This window comes from Glycine max, chromosome 9, assembly GCF_000004515.6.
Source record: "Glycine max cultivar Williams 82 chromosome 9, Glycine_max_v4.0, whole genome shotgun sequence".
Lineage (NCBI taxonomy): Eukaryota > Viridiplantae > Streptophyta > Magnoliopsida > Fabales > Fabaceae > Glycine > Glycine max.
Window position 1 is genome coordinate 21,616,543 of NC_038245.2, and position 21,441 is coordinate 21,637,983.

General features: G+C 33.3%; 1 non-coding gene across 1 annotated transcript; it reads left to right on the top strand.

Moving 5' to 3' along the window:
* Positions 1 to 21,037: 21,037 nt before the first annotated feature.
* Positions 21,038 to 21,120, top strand: TRNAL-UAA (transfer RNA leucine (anticodon UAA)). Its single transcript has one exon. It is a non-coding gene; the product is annotated as a tRNA-Leu (tRNA).
* The last annotated feature ends 321 nt before the right edge of the window (positions 21,121 to 21,441 follow it).

Consider the following 21,441-nt stretch of genomic DNA (forward strand, 5'->3'; position numbering starts at 1 on the left):
AGCCCACTGCTTAAGGTGCAACTTACAGTGAAGATGTAGGGCTTAGCATAGCGATGTGCGCTTAGCTGAACCATTCAGCCAATCAATTAGGGGTCTTTGCGCTTAGCGCGAGAAAGCTCGGCTTAGCGCATGAAGAGATGGCACTTAGCGCAAGGTTTGCGCTTAGCGGATAAGCAATCTGAAAATTTTTCTAAGTCATTTTCTGCTTATCTCTTCACACATAATTTAAAAACCTTTTTTGTTCATTACTAAACAAGATGAAATCAATCACAATCACAAGCAAGATGTCCTAACTACATGCAAGAAATAAAAATGAAGATAGAGAAGGGAAAGAAAAGTTGGGTTGCCTCCTAGTAAGCGCTTCTTTAACGTCACTAGCTTGATGCATCATCCTGTTATCCAGGTTCCAATAATGTTCCCACTTCAAGGACCTTCTTCTCAGGTCTTCTTTCCTCCATCACATGAACTTTAAAACAGACATTCCGGTCAGGTGGTTCTTTATCTTCATGAAATAGATCAAAGCTGATTTTTTGATCTTCTATGCCCATTTGCAACATCTTCTTTCCCATATCTACTACACAACTTGCAGTAGACATGAATGGGCGACCAAGAATGAGAGGAATATCAACATCATCTTCTATGTCTATCACCACAAAATCAGCTGGAAATATAAGGTGTTTCACCTTCACCAAAACATCTTCAATCACTCCATATGGTCTGGCAATGGAGCGATCTGCCAACTGAAGGGTCATGCGTGTAGGTATTATCTCTATCTCTCCAAGTCGTCGGCACATGGAGAGAGGCATTAAGTTGATACTAGCTCCCAAGTCTATGAGAGCTTTTCCTACAACAACCTCACCAATGGAACACGATATCGTGGCAACTCCAGGATCTTTGTGCTTAGGCAGAAGAATGCGTTGAATCACAGAACTACAATTGCCTTACACCACAATTTTGTCACTGTGGATGTACTGGTTCTTCTTTGTCAGCATATCTTTTAAAAATTTGGCATAGAGACGCATTTGTTGAAGTGCTTCTCCAAAGGGTAAAGTAATTTCTAATTTCTTGAAGATATCAAGAAATCTGGCCAAACGTCTTTCCTTCTTTTTCCGAAAAGGTACCAAAGGATAAGGTACTTCCTTGCCTTCATTTGGAGTAGTATCCTTCTTCTTTTCAGTGTTTGCTTCACTCTTGCCTTTCCTCATTTCATCATCAACAACTTCCTCCTTTTGTTTTTCATTTTTCAACTTTTTTTCTTTTTCTTTTTCTTTTTCTTTTTCTTTTATTGGTGTCTCTTCTTCCTTATCATCTTCAGTCTCCTCATTAATCTCTTCATGTTCTACAAAATCAAAAACAGGTTCAAGTGTTGGTTTAGGCGTCAGCTTTTGTTTATGTTTCTCCATCTTTTGTCCAGCTTCACTATCATCTCCTTGGATTGCCATTCTACTTCTAGTCATCATAGTTTTATATTCCTCCTTGGGATTTTTCTCTGTATTAGCTGTAAAACTGCTTGATGATCTATCTACCAATTACTTTGCAAGCTGTCCCCACTTAGAACTCAAGATTCTTTATGGCGGACTCTGTGCTCTTCTGATTGGACATAGAAACATGCATAAACTAAGCTAGAGTCTCTTCCAGCTTCATTGTGCGATCATAGAGACTAGACCCTTGTTGTTATGGCCTTGTGGATGGTCCACCTTGATCTCTATTGAATTGATTTCCAGGGTGGTTCCTCCATTGTCTTTGCTGTTGATTATATTGTTGGCCATGTTGGAATCTAGAAAATCCTCCTGCATTAAAATTGTTTCTGGGTTGATTTCCCATGTAATTGATTTCATGAGTGGGTTGTTTTTCAATAGGAATACAACATCCAGATTCATGAGCTCCCCCACAAATGGTACATCCTACAACCTGCAAAACAGAAACATGTGAAGTATGTGCAGAATGAATTTGAGTTGGCAACTTACTTAGTGTTTCAGTCAAGGCTTCCAGTTGCTTAGACAACAATTTGTTTTGTGCCAACAATGCATCTTGGGAGGTTAACTCCAATAAACTCTTTTTGGTAGGAATGTGAGCTCTATCTCTCAAAATAGCAATGTCGCTTGCAGCAATATTTTCAATGAGATCCATGGCTTCTTCAGGGTTATTCAATTTGATTTTCCCACCTGCAGAAACGTCTAATAGCTGTTTGGATTGCGGTCTTAACCCATCTATAAAGATATTGAGCTGTACCGGTTCTAAGAATCCATAAGTGGGAGTCTTTCTCAATAAACCACGGAATCTTTCCAAGGCCTCACTCAAAGATTCATCGGGAAATTGGTGAAAAGAAGAGATGGCAGCTTTGCCTTCTGCAGTCTTAGACTCAGGGAAATATTTCTTCAGAAATTTCTCCACAACCTCATCCCATGTCTTAAGACTATTACCTTTGAATGAATGAAGCCACCTCTTGGCTTCTCCCGATAAAGAAAATGAAAACAAGCTCAGTCGGATTGCATCTTCAGGCACTCCAGCCAACCTAATAGTATTGCATATTTCTATGTAAATGGCTAAGTTTGCATATGAGTCTTCATTTGGTAATCCATGAAGCAAATTATTCTGAATCAATTGAATCAATGATGGTGGATAAGTAATGGTTTGTGCTTGAACTTCTGGTTGTGCAATGCTGGTGAAAAATTGTGGTACATTAGAACTTGAATAATCTTCCAGAGTAACTCTTCTTGGCTCTTCAGCCATGATGTAGTCTTCACTAGGATCTAGATTAGAATGTTCTGCAATAGGAAAACTAGAAGATGCCTCAGAAGATTGAGGTTCTTCCTTTGGAATTGCTGCTACCTCTAAGTCCTGCAAAAAATTTCTAATTCTCTCTTGATTACGCCTTCTACAAGTGGCGTTAATCTCCAAATCAATGGGAATCAAATCACCTGTAGAAGATCTTCTTTGCATACAAAAACAGTACAACAGTTATCCAATTCAAAAGAACAATGAATGTACTAAAACTACTATGTTAGTCAAAAGAATAAAAAAATATTGAAAAAGTAAAATTAAAGCAATGCTGCAAAACTGAACAAAACTCTACTAACAGTTTAGTTCCCTAGCAACGGCGCCATAAATACTTTGTTTGATTTCCCCTGCAATTACTTTTTGTTCCACTTTTTCTTCGTTCAAATATATTCAAGGGAAATCCGGTTTACCGAAAAGCGCACTGGATCGTCAAGTATTTAAAAATTAAAACGGGTGAATCTGAGTATCAAACACAGGGAACTAATGTTAGCCTGAATTAAGTTCAGAAATGAAGCATAGTTGAGAGAACATGTATGATTGATAATTTCAAACAGAATTTAAACTAACTTTTATGCTAAAACTATAAAAATGCAAGGTAAATAAAATGACAGCAGTAGGTAGAAATGTTTGGTCTTTCTAACAAACAAGTTGATGCATAGAAATATATTTCTTTAATCAATCGTGCTCTTGTGTTCTATGTTGTAGCCTAAATTACCAAACCTTCGATCCCTCGTCAGGCCGAATTAATCCAAGCTTCGTCCACAGATCCCTCATGTAAGACTAGGCCCGATTTAGATAGTCCTCTTAGGTTTAGACTAACTTAAATTGAGTTTCGTCTGTAGATCCCTCATGTAAGACTAGACTCAACTCAAGTAGCTTACGAAAGTTTAGCCTAATTTAGCCTAAGCTTCATCCGCAGATCCCTTATGTAAGACTAGGCCTAAACTAAACAACATTATTGTAACAACATAATTAAAACCAAAACTTAACCCGCAGATCGCTCATGTAAGACTAAGTTTCGATCCTGCTTCAATCAAGTTCTAAGGCAACAGTACATTTCCCAATGCTAAAGTCACCTAACTGCGCACACAAATGGGTGATCAGACCAAAAGCATACAAACATCAAGCATTGAATGAATCATTGAACACAAAAAACACAATCAATTAGATATTATGTATTTACATCAGCTATTCATTAGAAATCCCCAACTAGGGTGTTTAGCTAGCCATTACAGAAGAAACCCTAACAATAATAAGGTTACAAAACCTAGGTATCTCTGCAAAAGCTACTTCTCTTTGCTGCTTCTAGGGCTCTTGTCCCAAAATGGGCACTGTGGCTGCTGTGTAATTCTGTGCACTGGGTCTTGTCTAAAGTGTGTAAAAGCTATACCCTAATTCTGCACAAGACAAGCTTTAAATAGGCTCTGAAATCGCAATGTTGCGCTTAACGCCACCCTCGCACTTAGCGCAGGTAAGTGGATTCGGGCTTAGTGTCAGTCGTGCGTTGAGCCTGGCTAAAGATACCTGCTGCGCTTAGCGCACTGATCTCGCGCTTAGCGCGCGGCCTTGATATTGATGCCCTGCCAGATTCTTCTGTCGCGCTAAGCACGCTGAAGCTGCGCTTAGCGGTGGATGCGCGCTTAGCCCAACTGCTGAGCTAAGCTCAACTGTCACTTTTGACACTTCATGACTTAGCCTCTTTTTCACCTGAAATTGCACATATTTCATCATTAAATCCAATGGACATATTCTAGAGACAGCTTTATCCATAAAACAAAATTTATTTACAAAAATCACTACAAAATAACCATAAATTGGCGAACTATATAAGTTTTGAAAAACGATTTCTATACAAAAGTTAGTCGTATAAAGCAACTGACAACTACCATTTCTAATTGTTTCTTCACTTGGCAAGTAAGAGTATCTCTCAAATGTCATCTATTTTTTCTCATGGCATTAAATCGATTCCATAAACTCCCGTTAATCAAGCCAATGTTAATTAACAAACTTCTTTTGGCTCAAATTTTACTTATTTGTCACTCAATTTGCCCATATCTACCAGGGACACTACATGAAAATGATATTTCAAATGTCCCTTGGTTCTCCCATTATCCCATGCATAAATTGTGACTTAAACCCTTCTAACATTATTAATTAAGAACCATTTCACTAACTACAGTTGCTAATGGAATCAAGATTAATTGTTGTGAGTTGATCACTAACAAACTAATCAAAAAATAAAGGCAAGTATGAAGTATCATGTTAAAAGACCATCACAACCTTACCGCTCCCAACCACAAGAAAAGGCAAGTTTAGTGTCTAAGGTCTTGTTTGGACTTTGGATAAACTTCTCCATAAACACTTATAAAAGAAGAAAATAAAAGGATAAAATAAATCGAGTTTTTTTTTTTTTTACATAAGTTAAAATCTTCAAATGCACTTAGCTTTTATAGATGCTTTCTCGTTTAACTTCTCCAAAAGTTGCATTGCACAAGTTGATTTTAGCTCAAGATAGAACCTCAAACTATTTTATCCTTTTATTATTATTATTATTATTATTATTATTATTATTATTATTATTATTATTATTATTATTATTATATAAGTACTTATAAAGAAGTTAATCTAAAGCCTAACAATGAAATGTACAAAAGAATATCATTATCCTTGAAGAAAAATTAAAAGTGGTTATGTTAGGACTTAGGATGATCACTATATTATCTTATACCTAAAATGCCAAAGGTATCATCATCATGCCAATTTTTTATATTACATTTTCCCATGTTGGTAATCCAAAAAAAGTTGTTATTAAGATTAAATTCATGGCATTAACAATTAAAATGAAAAATAACAGAGCAGCAACTCTTCTAGTTCAAGACAATCCATCCAACACGTGAAGAAAAAAGGGTACCTTCTGAAAGACAACCCCAATTAGTGTTGTGTAGAGAAAGCAGCGAAGTGAACAAGGCAAAGGCAATAACACTATGCAACGATGTCAAAGACACTTGTGCACCAACCAACTGCACCAAAAGCCTAAACAATAGAAACCATAATAAAAATTGAAAATTTTATTCATTTTGATATTTCACAGTGGAGTGAAACAAAAGGGGTAGAGCAAATATGAAGGTGCAGTGAAAAATGTGATTTTTATTATCGGGAAAACAAGAGGGTGTATTTCTAGGAAGAAGAAAAAGAGGCAAGTCCATTAAGCTTAGTGGCACACAAAGATCGATGAGAGAAGAGGGTTTTGGTGGTAGAGGAAACAAAAATCATTCGTGTATATCAAGAGAGTACAACATTATAAAAAAGGAAAAAATCTAAGGAAAAAACAAAAAACAACAAGCATCATAAAAAGGTGAAAAGAAATGAAAATTGAAAGTGAAAAACCTAAGTGTAGAAGCAAGCTTCATGATGTTGAATCAAGATTGATTCAAGGAGTTTTGATGATAACAAAGATGATGACAAAAAGCCCAAGAGAATGAGTTCAAGATTGAATCAAGAACACTTCAAGAATCAAGAGGAAATTTGATTTCAAGATTCAAGAATCAAGTTTCAAGAATCAAGAATCAAGAATAATCAAGTTGAAGATTCAAGAATCAAGAAAAGACTCAATCAAGATAAGTACTAAAAAGTTTTTCAAAACATTGAGTAGCACATGAATTTTTCACAAAACCTTTTACCAAAGAGTTTTTACTCTCTGGTAATCGATTACCAGTAGCAAAGATTGTTTTCAAAAAGCTTTCAACTGAATTTACAACATTCCAATTGATTTCAAAATGGTGTAATCGATTACAATGATTTGGTAATCGATTACCAGTGTGTTTGAATGTTGAAATTCAAATCCAAATGTGAAGAGTCACATCCTTTCACAAAAATGCTTTGTGTAATCGATTACAATGATTTGGTAATCGATTACCAGTGATAAGTTTTGAACAAAAATCAAAAGATGTAACTCTTCCAAAGGTTTTCAAATTTTTCTAAAAGTTATAACTCTTCTAATGGTTTTCTTGACCAGACATGAAGAGTCTATAAAAGCAAGACCTTAACTTGCATTTTACAACACATTGAATACAATCATTACAATCCTTTACAACCTTTGAATCTCTTTAAGCATCTTCTTGAATTTCTTCTTCTTCTTCCTTTGCCAAAAGCTTTCTAAAGTTTTCTGATTTTTCCAAACCTTGAAAACAAAACTTGTGTTATTCATCTTTTTCATTCCCTTCTCCCTTTGCCAAAAAGAATTTGCCAAGGACTAAACGTCTGAATTCTTTTTGTGTCTCTCTTCTCCCTTTTCCAAAAGAACAAAGGACTAACCGCCTGAGTTCTTTTGTGTCTCCCTTCTCCCTTGTCAAAGAATTCAAAATGACACAGTCTAAGAATTCTTTTGATTCTTCCCTTTCCCATAAACAAAAGATTTCAAAGGACTAACCGCCTGAGAATTCTTTTGTTTCTCCATTCACAAAGTTTCAAAGGACTAACCGCCTGAGAACTTTGTCTTAACACATTGGAGGGTACATCCTTTGTGGTACAAGTAGAGGGTACATCTACTTGGGTTGTTGTGACTGAGAACAAGAGAGGGTACATCTCTTGTGGATCAATTCTAGTGGAGGTTACATCCACTAGGTTGTTCAAAGAGAACAAGGGAGGGTACATCCCTTGTGGATCTTTGCTTGTAAAGGAATTTACAAGATTGAAAAGAAATCCCAAGGACCGCAGGTCGCTAGGGGACTGGATGTAGGTACGGGTTGTTGCCAAACCAGTAAAAACTCTTGTGTGTTTGTCTTCTTCTTCCCTACTCTTTTATTTTCTGTTGTGCACTTTAATTATTGCTTTTACTTTTGGTAACATTAAGAAGGATAGATTTTTAATTAGTAAAGGTTCATTAATAATTAATTCAACCCCCCCCCCTTCTTAATTATTCTGAGGCCACTTGATCCAACACTAAGTTCTAGTTTCATTACATTATGCATCAAATCAAACAAACAGAAATCGAGTTCTAAAAGAATCCAATCCTTGGTTTTGGTGGCAATGGACCAGTGAGTGCGGAGGTCGGTGTCAAGAATGTGAAGTGCTTTCTATGACGATGATTCTCTCGATATCACTTTCAGCTTAAAAGGAAGAGCCTTCACATGAGGCTTCCTTTCAATCTCTTCCTCCTTGTCCCTGAAGGTGGAGACCTTGACATCTCTTCATCTTCCTTCGAAAAATCGCTTCTCATGTTATATGGGTTGCCCCTTTTCTTGCGTCAAACCCACTTACCTTACCCCCTTTGCCTTTATGGACCAAACATTTACCTTCACAGAGAGGGAGCTTCGACAGCAGCAGCACAGGAGTAAGACCGAAAGAGTGAGGTATGTGAGCAAGAAAGGAGAGGAACGGGCACAGAATTGAGGAGGGGGAACGAAAACGAGTAGGTTGGAGGAGAGGAAATATAAAAAATGAAGGTTCGTTCATGATGATTCCATTAAAATCGACTTTGAATATCTCATTTTAAGACGGCTATGACAAAAGCCATCTTTGAAAACTTTTGATTATTTATAAAAATACCACCACTTTTTTAAAGATGTCAGTTTTGTAGAACCGTCTTAAAAACAATGTTGTAGAAGAGTGTTTTTGTGGTAGTGTTCCTAAATGATCATTTTGGTCTTTTGAATATATAAATTAATAATGATTTAATCTATAAAGAATTAAAATTTTAATTTAATTTTTATATTTGTAAAAAGTGAGACAATATTCTTCTACCATTGAGTGCATCATTGTGTAACCGTCATAGAAAGAAATAGTGTCTTAAAAGAGTGTTTTTGTACTAGTATTCCTAAATGATGATCATTATGGTCTTTTAAATATATAAATTAATAATGATTTAATCTATAAAGAATTAAAATTTTAATTTAATCTTCATATGTGTAAAAAGTGAGACAATATTCTTCTACCATTGAATGCATGTTTGTGTAAACGTTTCCATCATTGTGAGGTGCAAAATAAATCCAAGTTTGTTATTTTTGCATTTTATTCACAGAAATTGGGCAAGTGCATATTCATCGAGGAAAAAAAAACATCTTCAAAGTCTGTGAAATCATTTTGTCATTCAGTTATAATGTTTTTAAGAACTAATTTGATGATAAAATATATTTTTTGAAGACCAAAATGAAAGTTATTGAGCTGGATATTTAATTATGTTTTAAAAATAAAAATTTAATAAAACTTATTAAATCAATTAAATTTGAATAAATAAAAATTATAAAAATATTATTTATTTATTATTTCAAAATGCAAAAGAATAAATTTAGTTACTTTTATTGAATTTTTAAAATATATTTAATTAAATAAAGTTGACACAAACATATGTCGTTATAATATACAATTACATTTCATTAATTACATATACAATTGTCACCGAAAAAAATAATTGCATTGCATATACAATGTAATTATATTATATTAATTAAAAGGATTCATTTCAATTGGCTCCTAATATTGAGCATGGAAAGAATGACACCAAATATCATAAGAGTCAAGTGGAATAACGTTCATTTTTCTTTCAAAATGGATTAATGGTCCATTTTCATTCATTTAAAAATATTAAATGAAATGGACTACATAATGGACCCTATTAATATTTTTTATTTCATTGATTAAAAATATTATGAAATAAAAATTTGGTTTATATATTAAATAATTATATATAATATTTTGAAACTAATTTAATTTGTTAATGTATTATCTCTTAAAGAATGAACATGTTATTTTAATTTTAATCTTTTTTATTTTCAGATTTTGTATAAATTAATTATACATAATATTTTAAAAATATTAATAAATTTAGTTATTTTAAAGTAATTTATAGAAACATTCGTTGAATTAATATATATATATATATATATATATATATATATATATATATATATATATATATATATATATATATATATGGCATATCAGGTGAGCGGAGTATTTTATTGTGTTTTTCTCTCACTCCATTTAATTAGCAATTAAATCTGATTATTATTTGATTTTCTCACCTCTCATAATAAAACACTCTACTATATATATATTTTCTAAAATTCGAAAAGAACCTTTGTTTATTTCTACTACTCCGACTTGATAAGAATCTACTGGAATTTAATCATCCGTTTTTTTTCTATTTTGATTTTTTTTAATTAGTAAAGATACTGGAAATTGGTTCACATCGAGATCCATTTGTTTAATTGCATTAGAGATTATAATTCTTAACAAAGTCAAGGCATGAAAATGTAAAATATAGTTTTTTGTCATCTGTTCACACTGCACATGTGAACATGTTTCTTCTTTCTTTGTTCAGTAGGTGAAAATTTCTTCATTTGAAGTCAATTCTAGAGCTAACAACAAAACATCACTAATCAAATTAGGTGCTTAGATATTAACTTAACCATTGGTGTGTAGTCCCATTCCTGCATCCTTTTACGTACCTCCAATCAAGGTGTTCATAAACTATATATTATTTTCCCAATGGTCACTTTTCAACTGTAGTGATGAAGAGTGTAAACCTAGTCTACACATTTCTCTCTAATGACATCAAAACATAATAAGATAAATGAAAGTTCTCTTGCAAAACACATTTTGTAAAATGATAGAAGAGATTTAAATCTAAAATTTTAGTTTTAGTTTTAGTTTTTGTAAGATAATAAAATACTTAATTTGTACATAATTTAGCAAACTCGACTGTTAAAAGTTGCATTAAGTACTAAAGACTACCACAACTAAAATTCGACTGTAAAATGATAGACACTATTAAAATAATGTAAATAACATCTAATTTTAATTAAGGGTATAGTTAAGTAGAAAGAAACAATAATTTAGAAACAAAACAAAGCCAAACAAACTACTGTTAGTTGAAGATAAACATGCCAGCTTTGCACTTCTAACTATACATGTTTTAAGTTTTTTTTTTTATTATTAGAATAATAATTTAATGAATCATTAGTTTTCAGCACATGTTGGAGGAAAGTTGACTGACCAGAATTTCCTGGTGAATAATCCATCGATAAGACAAAGGTCCTTTAGCAGCTTGTATTAACAAAGTCAAGGAAATGGATGTGTTAAGATCAATAGCAATCATTAACGTCATTTATTTTTTTTTTGCAATTCTGACCAAATTAACTATCAAATAACAATTTCGAGGAAAAGTCATATGTGTCACAACTTGGATTTCGATTTTGTATATATCATGAGGTCATTGATGGTTTTATTTAGTGAATTTTTCTTTCTTTGAATATTTTTGTGTGTACAATGTTGCATTGAAGTTATAACCTATTATTCTTTCGCTTAATACTGATTAGTGGTTTCACTTATGCACAGAAAGAGTCTACATCTCAAAGTTGGAATGTCAAGGTCCACACTAAACTTTTATCCTGTGATCGCAAATATTACACTTGAATGGTGTAGCCCATCATTATCACCCTCTTCTAATCATATTGATATGATCTAACCAACCACAAGTAAAAAAGAAAAATTAGTAAGGGTATTGCTATTGGTAGCATTGTAGCGTTTTTGACCGTGGATTTTTTAATGGCTCACATACTATGATATTTTACATAATGATATTTTACTTAATATTCTTGTTGGTCAGAACCCTCTGTAAGTAGTCATTTTTGATACCTTGATAATCAGTTATGTCTGCTTCCAGGATCAATGATTAATCCCGCAAACCAACACGAGATTTTTGAGAATGTTTTGTCTTCATTCTCGCTTTTTAGGAAACATCCCAGAAGGTCATTCATCCCGAAATCGCTCCAAGCCAAGCACATTTAATTGTAGAGTTTTTAAGTGATATTGAAAAATAGATGTATCTTGTTAGTATAGGTAATACCAATTAATTTTTTTTAAGTTATCCTTAACTGTACAATATCATACTTGCACAAGTTCTCGATTCTTCTCATTCTAGTGTGATTTGTCTGGGTATTACAACTACCACTATTACTAATGGCACTACTAATTTTGAAGTTGCCCCTTCGATGGAAACATATTTTCGTTACATAAATGGGGGAGAAAAAAAAAAGAAAAACAATGAAAATATGATTTTGTTGTACAATATGGGAGTGAGATAATAAATAACAGCAAAAATACGATTCTGTTTCATGTTATTTTTCACCCCTTCTCAATAAAAGCAAAATTTCATTGCATAATATCAAACAAAAAAATTTATTGGCAAAGCGATCAGAACAAAAATACATCCATCGTCTCTCTTCCTCCCACCCTTCCCTCCTCCCCCTCCACACAACCCTTTAGACCAAATCAAAACAAGATCAGTGCAACCCATTATAGATCTGAAGAAGAAAAGTCATGTGTGCATAGCCTCGGAGGTTGTGATTGCGCATGCAAGGGTTATGGGTCCTAGGAGGGATGGCAACGCGACACTGTTGGACCATGGTGGTACTGCGGTGTGGTGAGGGGTCGTATGCGAATCTGGCCAGAGTGGGGTGCCTCGGTGAGAAGCTTGAGGGGAAGGAGGGGTGGGGGTGTAGGGATTTAGTGAGTGGGGAAAAGAGGAATTTCCTAAGGATTGGTAGTGCCAATAGCATTATTGGTAGTGAGAATAGTAATTCCTAATTAGTAAACCTAGATTCTAGTTGGACTATAATACAATTGTTAGGCCCTAAACAAGATTATGGTTGATAGAAAAGGCCTATGCTATTTACGTTCCTTCTTTCTTCTTCCTATCCTTCACTTTTTTTTCTTTTCTAAATTAATTGCATAAATAAAATATAATTTATTCATTTTTTTAATAATTTTCATAGTTTATGAAAAATAAATTAAAATTTAATTTTTCAAAAATTATAGGTAATTTTAATGAAACAATTTTTTTAATTTGAGCATATCCTATCATTATATGTGTACACATCAAACATTTGAAAGGATTAATGTTTATCATGTTCTTATTTTACATGTTCTTATCTTGACCACCAAACGAGTTATTTTTACAAGTCTCTTTTCAAAAAATTGTTTGTCCTTTTTTCATAAGATCTTTGCTTAATTGTCTTCTACATTAATTTTTTTTTCAAAGTACCCTTACTTAATTAACAAATAAATTTATAGTTAATGGGGGAATCTGTTGGACTTATTTCTCCAGGGAGAGAGCTAAGATAGGGTGACCTAGTGTCACCTTAACTGTTTATCATATTTATAGAGTGACTTTCATCACTTCTAAAGAGAGTTGAGAGTAGATGAGACATCCATGATTTAAAGGTGTGTACAGGTGCTTCGACCCTCTCATCTTTTTTGCTAACAACTATTTTTTATTTTGCAAAGCTAATGAAAACGAGACTTTTCACTCTTTTGTAGATGCTTGATACTTATGGGAAAGCATTCAACCAATTCATAAATCATCAAAAGTCAGAGATCCTTTTTAGTAGCAACACCCAACAATCGATGAAGTCCTTGATCATGTCTGTTCTCAGTGTTTCTACTCAAATTGGTTCAAGAAGATACCTTGGCCTTCCTTCCATCATTGACAAAATTAGGAGAGTTGTTTTTTGCTTTCTAAAGGATAGAATATGGAAGAGAATCAACCAATGGTCCGGAAAGCACTTATCCAAAGCAGGTAAAGAGGTGCTCATCAAATCTTGTGCAAAATATATCCCATTTTATTGCATTGAGTGTCTTCCTCCTACCCACTTCTTTGCCAGAGGAAATTCAAAAAATGATGAATTCATTTTTGTGGGATTCTAAAAATGGCACTTCAAAAGGTATAAATTGGCTTAACTAGGAGAAATTATCTATAAAGAAGGAGTTTGGAGACATGGGCTTCAGGCATCTACATGGTTTCAACTTAGCTATGCTATGGAAGCAAGTTTGGAAATTCTCTACCAACCATGATGCTATAGTTACAAGAGTGTTCATTCAAGGCTAAATATTTTGCATATGATGGATTTTTGGAAGCTCATTTAAGGCAGAATCCAAGTTTTACATGATGTAGTAGCATCCACATTTTACATGTATTGGTAAAGGAAGGAATGAGATGAAGAATTGGAAATGACCATAAGATAAATGCTTGGTCACAACCATGGATTCGTGCGACCACTACCTAAAAAAAAGCCTTCTACATCGTTTCTAACGACCTTTTTACATCGGTTGTGACGCGTGGTTGTAAACCGGGGTCGTTAAATCACAACATCGGTTTTATGACCGTCTTTGAAGGGTGACTTTTCTACATCGGTTGTGTAGCTGCAACCGATGTAGAATGGGTAGGTTTCTACAGCGGTTCTAAGGCAAAAACCGATGTTGAATGGGTATGTTTCTACATCGGTTGGCTGATAACCGATGTAGAAAATGAAAGGTTATTACATCGGTTATAGTTCAACTGATGTAGAATGACTAGATATGGTAACGTGGCTACATCGGTTATCAATCAACCGATGTAGAAAATGAAAGGTTTCTACATCGTTTATCGTCCAACCGATGTAGTATGAGTAGATTTTCTACATCGTTTATCGCTAAACCGATGTAGAATGGGCACGAATGGAAAAGTTTCTACATCGTTCTTCAATCAATCGATGTAGAATTTGAAGATTTTTTACATCGTTTATCGCATAACTGATGTAGAATGAGGATATTTTCTACATCGTTTATAGTTGAACCGATGTAAAATATGAATTTTTTTTTACTTTTTGGAAATTTATATATGTAATACAATACAAATAGACAGTACTAAATATCTAAAATGAAATTTATGAACTGCAAACATATTCATCTTGCAAATGGCATTGTAGCAATAAGGTAAGCAAACCAAAATGAGGAACATTTATAAGATTGCTTTCTAAAACATCCCACAATTTGGAGAACCTAAAATAGTTCATGACCATAAATAAGTCTTAAATCCACCAAATGATGTCCTCTACCTTGACTGCAAGTCCTAATTACTTAAATTACACTCTCCCCTAGTGAATTGTAGGCACCAAATCAGCTCCATTTATAATAGAAGTAATAAAACTATCACCTAACTCTGCCAACTCCATGTCATACAAGCAGCTGCAAGAGTAACAAGATGTTAGGTTCAGAAGACTTGGTATAGAAAAAACATACATAAGTGGAAACGAGTAATATCACACCAATTCCAACAGGATGATTTGTTTATTACCAAAGGGTAAAAACCTTGGTATCCTATTACTGTATGAAAATGGTTGTTTCATTTTGAAGAAACAGTCCATGGTGTAAACATGCATGTGAAAACATAGTTGTCAATCCTGGATGACCCCAAAAACTAATATAGTGGGAAAACAGATACAAGAATTGCCATTAATAGTAAAAAATGACATAGTCCATAGTTCAGACACTATTTATCCAAGAAGTATAAGGGAACAATAAGGGAGAGAAACAAAGGTGATGGAAATTAATAGAAAAAACAAAATGGAATAATAAGAACATAATCATGCAATCAAATTTAGTGAGCTGTGAGCCTGTGACCTGTGAAGTGCAGTACATGACAACAACAAAAAAAGAAGAGAGAAATGGAAACACTGATGTGTGCATGAATCAGTCCTACGACAGACAAGGGCACAAAGAAAGAGTTTTGTTGAAACCCAACCAACAAACAGGCATTAGTGGGTCACCAGAAAACACAGGGCTTAACAAAGGAAAAACAATAGCGAATAGATGGTCAAACAAGTGGACAGATTGGAAGTGCAAATGTTTTCCTTTTAGTTTAATGAAGTTTCCATAATGGTCTTCAAATAAATAACTTGGCCAGATAAGAGCCTTCAATTGACCAACACTGCAATCTGATGGCTTTACTGGAGACTGGAAGCAAAAATGGAAACAGTAAACAAACATACCTTGAGTTAATTCAACAGAAGGTCTCTGTTCCTTTACCCACTGATAACTGTGTACAAGTCTCCATCCTTTGGCCTAAAACAGGTAGTAATCCGTATACACCTATAATACATAGGGACTATATTGATTATGTTGAATGAACAAAAAAAGATGACACAATATTTTTATTATCATTATTTATAAATCCATTATATTTAATAATTAACATATATAAAAAAAAATTGATATAGTTAATAATTGATTGATAAACAGTCACCAGAGGCAAAGCAATTGCAAAGTTTCATTAAATATGTACATTACCTTGTATTGGAGTTATATTGACCCTTTCCTTTAGCAATAAAAAATCAAACACGATGTCCCAACTATACTTAATTATTCAATTCAAGAACCTGTGATTACAACAAAAAATTGATTTTTAGGTTCAAGTAGAGATGACTTCTAGCGTGTCACAGGAAATAAAAACCATCTATTACGAAAGATAGATGTAGAAAATTAAAATGAAAATAGTACTGTATGCATCAATCACAAGAAATAAATAACAGGCAAGACCCTCGATATTGTTCATCTAACACGTGAAAAATATATTATTATATTGTATGAAGTATTTTGATCTGGCAGTATAATTAGGGTCAGTGCTTGAGCAGTTCAGAACAGAGCGCTGCAGTGCAATAACCAAGACAACAAGGACTGACTTTTTTTGGTTGCACAATAAGTACTGTCTGACACTATGATTGCCACAATAAATAGTTTAAGAGCAAATTAGTAATAAATGTCAGTTTGATTTAAACAATAGTATTACACTCCTGGGCTCAGTGGGCTTTATGCATCGAGCCAAGTCCAGCGAACGTGTAACACACTCCAAATTTTATTTAATAAATTTGTTACTATTTAATTTTTAAGTATTATTTTGTGCAAGTTGAAACTTCCTCAGTTCCATAGCACTATTATAGCAGCAATGCTTAACTAGACACTCAGAAGTTAAAACAGAAACCTGAACTATTAAGTAATAAAAACTAGTTAACTGTTATAAACACCTTCAAAGTATATCAGTATATTCCATATACCTAGGCTTATTTTTTTGGAGGCAAGAAGTTTCTGGTACTCTGCTGCCTCTGATTTTGCTTTGGCAATTCTCTTCTTCTTATCTGCAATCCTTGCCCTATTTCTTTGGAGGGTCAGGGGAGTGACCAGCCGTTGTATCTTAGGAGCTTTGCTCACCTTTTTCCCTACAACCAAACATCTGTAACTCAGACTAGAAATCATCACAATCATGTCCAAAAATAATCTCCTTCAATGGGTCCTACCCATCAAACAACAGCATAAATATGCAAAACAAAGTTTTCAAATTTGAACGAGAAGTGATAGATCATAGGAGATAACCTCTTAAGATACATGTACTAATTTTTTAAGATTATCAAAAAGAATGACCTGAAGAAAACACATTTTTATCAGAAGTCCTATTTTTGCTACACACACAACTCTGAATGGATAATTTAGATAAATTCTTACTGCAAACAAAATATATATACAGGACCGCAGATAAATTTCAAAAGAAATTTTCAAAAACCAGATAAGCTCTATTAAATTTATATATTTCATAGAATTATATAATTTTTTTTGTCTCTATCAATTATATGAAGCTCTATAAGCTTGTTCAATGGTAATAGAGGCAATTAGAAGGTAAGACATGCATGTGTACTTTGTGAGAAGTTAACCAACTAATTCATTTGCTGTGACTTTGTTAAAAAAAATAAAAATTGTGAAGAACAGCTTCTCTGCCAATTAAGGTGTGTTGTTTGGAGAAAAAGAGGATAAAAGAAAGTAGAAATCAACAAAGTGAGATTCACATTTCTACACTTTAGTTTTAAATTTTTATCTCACTTTAATTTTTTTTTTCATTTCTTTCCACTAACAGACCCTTAAAAAATTGAAAAAATAATGTGGACAATTTAGTCAACTCACTAACACTATTATAAGCAAGTGGGTTTTAAATTTTGAAAAGCATTACGCAATAAAAAAAATTAAATGTTAAACTGCAAATCATGAACAAAATCATATATGGGATTTACTAGATGAGAAAATACATTGTTTAATTTCCTTGAAAAGCAATTATTACTCGGGTTTTTTTTCCTAAGCAATTAAGCAAAGAGATATCATTAATAAAAAAGCTAGAAGAATGTACAAGATTTACCTAGGCCAAGTCATAAGACAGCATACAAAGTTTAGAAGCAAATACATCAGAACATAAAAAATGCAGTAAAAACCAGGATCATCCTTTACCAGTAAAAACCAGGTTATCATCCAAACTTGGCCTTGTTCCTCTCTTTCTCTTTTCGTGTACCCGTTGCTAACCACGAAGCTTGATGACCATGACATGACCAAAAATAAAATATATCAGAAAACGATAAGGCCGAATAATACGTTAAAGGGCAAGGTTGAAGCTTGATGCTTCACGTTATTTCGCTGAGTCTTGTAATCAAAACCGCTAAGCTGATGCTATAACATAATTGCCAGCAATGACTCACCTTACAAGTAAGCTCTCCTTGGAAGCCACCAGCAACAAGAAGATTTGCAACGAAAGAGGGGCTAGGGTTCTGGTGCTGCTGAAGTCGAGCTACGGAAACAACAGATAAAACGAAACGAAAGAAGAATAAAAGAGAAGCAAGCACAGGGTTCGATTTGCAACGAAAGAGGGGCTAGGGTTCGATATGCAATGAAAAGAGAAGCAAGCACAGAGAAAGAGGGGCTAGGAGCTGAGTGCTTCGAACTTAAACCCGTGGGCGCTTATGAGTACTTCGAACACGTGCAAGCCTAATTTTTTCCCCCAATTACGACGGGCTTCAACTTAAACCCGCTGTAAATATTTTTGCATATAACATTCTAAGGCGGTTTTTAATAACCGCCTTAGAAAGTACGTCGTAAAATGCACATTTTTTACCAATAATTACAAAAATGCCACCGCCCCAGCTTTTACATCAGGTCTACAATAACCGATGTAGATCAGCAGTCGTAAAAAGTACTTTTTTTAGTAGTGGACTCAACAACCATATGTTACATCTACCCCTTCTCCCGGTCTTGAAAATCTTCTTGTAAGTTCTCTCATCAACCACAACATACAATGTTGAAGATTTGATATTATTGAGCAAGTTTTTAATGATTATGACATGCAAGCAATAACAAAGCTTCCCTTAATTGATGTTTCTGATGAAGACAACCTAACCTGGAGATTAAGCCTAAATGGAAAATACATAGTAAGGTCCGCACACCACCATCTCATGGAAGCAATGATCCAAAATGATGCCCTCAAAGTTAATGGAAACTTGATGTTACTATGGAATCTGGAAATTCAACCAAAGGTGAAGCACTTCCTTTGGCGCCTCCTCCGTCAATGTCTTTCAACACGTCAAAGGCTTCAAAATAAAGGTGTTAGTTGTTCTCCCTTTTGTGCTTACTGCTATTCCAACTACGTATGAGAACGATTGTCATGTTTTTTTCGGTTGTGATCAAGTAATGATGAGTATTTGGAAATCTACTGGTCTATGGAATTTAATTTCTGCCAAAGTTCAATTAATAAATAGATGATTTAATTTCAAAGAACGACTGGCATTCAACTTGTTAAAGTTCCTATCATTGGATCACAAGTGCAAATTTACTGTGATTTTATGGTGCATATGGTGCAGTTCTACCATGAATGGAAACACACAAGAAAGCCCCAACCAAGACCAGTCCAACGTAAAGCAACTAAAGCTTAAACTTCAGGAGTGTCAACATTTGATATTAGTTTTTTAAAGTAGAAAAGATCATACAAGTTGACTAAAAGATCTTAGATATTACTCTTTTATTTAAGGTAAAAAATCATCTCTAAATTTTTATTTTAAGCCTCACATTTTGTTGGGTTGGTCCGAGCCACAACATCAATTTTTAGCTCGTGATCAGATCAATTCTCAGCTCCTAGAGGCAACCATAGCAATGTCGACACAATCATTTTCAAAGATAACAATTGTTTTGGAGTTGGCATTTGCCTTAGAGATGAGCAAGGACAATTTACTCTTGCAAAAACACTTGCTGGCCTGAGACACTTGACCCTCGAGAAGCTAAAGCCTTGGGGCTGTATGAGGCAATAAAATGGACTTCTCAGATGAATATTGGCTACATAAGTTTAGAGACGCATTGCAAAATTGTGACAAACTATCTTCAAATGCTAAAGGCTCTTCGGAATTTTATTTTATTTTATATAAGTGGAGACATGGTCTTTCTAATCTCCCAACTCTAAGGTAAATTTTGTATGGAGTCAAGCTAATCAATTTGTCCATTGCTTGGCAAAGGCATCTAGATTGTATGCTAACATCCAATTTTTTGTATTATATACCTCAGTGTATGTTTTCCTTTATTACTAATGAAATGAAGTAATCCTCTTTATTTCAATTTTTTTTAACAAATTTATAGTTAAAAATAATAAATACTAAAAATTAATAAGATAAACTCATTCTCTCTTATTAGGACTTGAAGAAGATAGATATTCACAAATTACATAACCATTTTTTTTCTCAAAACATATAAGTGAGAAACAATTAAATGAAACAAAAATTATTAATTTTAAAAAATTAAGAATAGTTTTGGAAGAATAATATAAATTATTGGCAAATTTAATATCAATAACTAAATTAACCTATTTTCTTAAAGAGTATAAATTAATTGAAATAGTCTTATATAAAGGAACCAAATGAGTATTGGTTTAAAATTTTAAGAACCAAAGTTTAAATTTAACAAAACACAATTTTAAGGCTAAATTAGCGCTGCAATGGATCAAGAGGCAGGGGTTTATCAAGTCTTTTGTGACTACTCAAGAATATTTTAATGGTTAAAATATATAGGTCTATGATAAATTATCATCTTTTGTTTTGGATCTATGATAAAAAAAATCTTGTATTGAATCTCTAATAAAACCAAAAAAAAAATTAACTCTTAATATTTTGTTTTAGTCCCTGATAAATTAAAAGATTTTGTTTCTAATCTCTAATATTTTTTGTTTATTTTGTGTTAGTTCCTTTGAAAAATACTTGATAGGAACTAATAACAAAACAAAATCTATTAAGAACTCAAAAAAAATTATTTAATTTATTAGAGAATAAAATAAAATATATAAAAAATTGTTTTATTAAGAATTTAATAATTTTTTTATTAAGAATCTAAAATAAAATTCGTTAATTATCATGTAACTAAAGCAAATTTAAATTTATGAGCACTTGAAGTTCATCCTTTAAAATTATCTCCATCTATTTTTTTTCTTCTAAAACTCTAGTCAACAAAAATAAACTAATTTTCATGTTTATTATCACAACAGTCATGTTAAACAAAAAAATCTGCATCAAAAACTGAAGCCGGATAAATAGCAAATAGCAATGAAATCAATAGCACTGAATATAAAATGTCCAAGTAATTAAGACAAGCAGGTTTGCCCGAGTGGTTAAGGGGGAAGACTTAAGATCTTCTGTACAGAAGTGCGCGTGTGTTCGAACCCCACAGCCTGCAACTTCAATTATTTTTTCAAGAAGAATTTTAGTTGCGGGATAAAGTTTTGTTTTTGTCTTAAACATAAACCCTAAACATTTGAACATAATTTCTCTATATCAAATTCATTGTTTTAAACCGAATTGGCTTTAACAGTTTCAAAATTTACGGCAAAATATAGCCCCATACAGCTGCTAGCAATTTCTGAACTAAACTTACACACTTATTAAGTTAGCACATTCCCTAGACATTCTTCATCGCTCAACCTTTGAGGTCGGTAATATAAGAATATTTAATTTCATTTTTTATCTTAATTTTTAGGTTAAATTAATTTTTTATTCT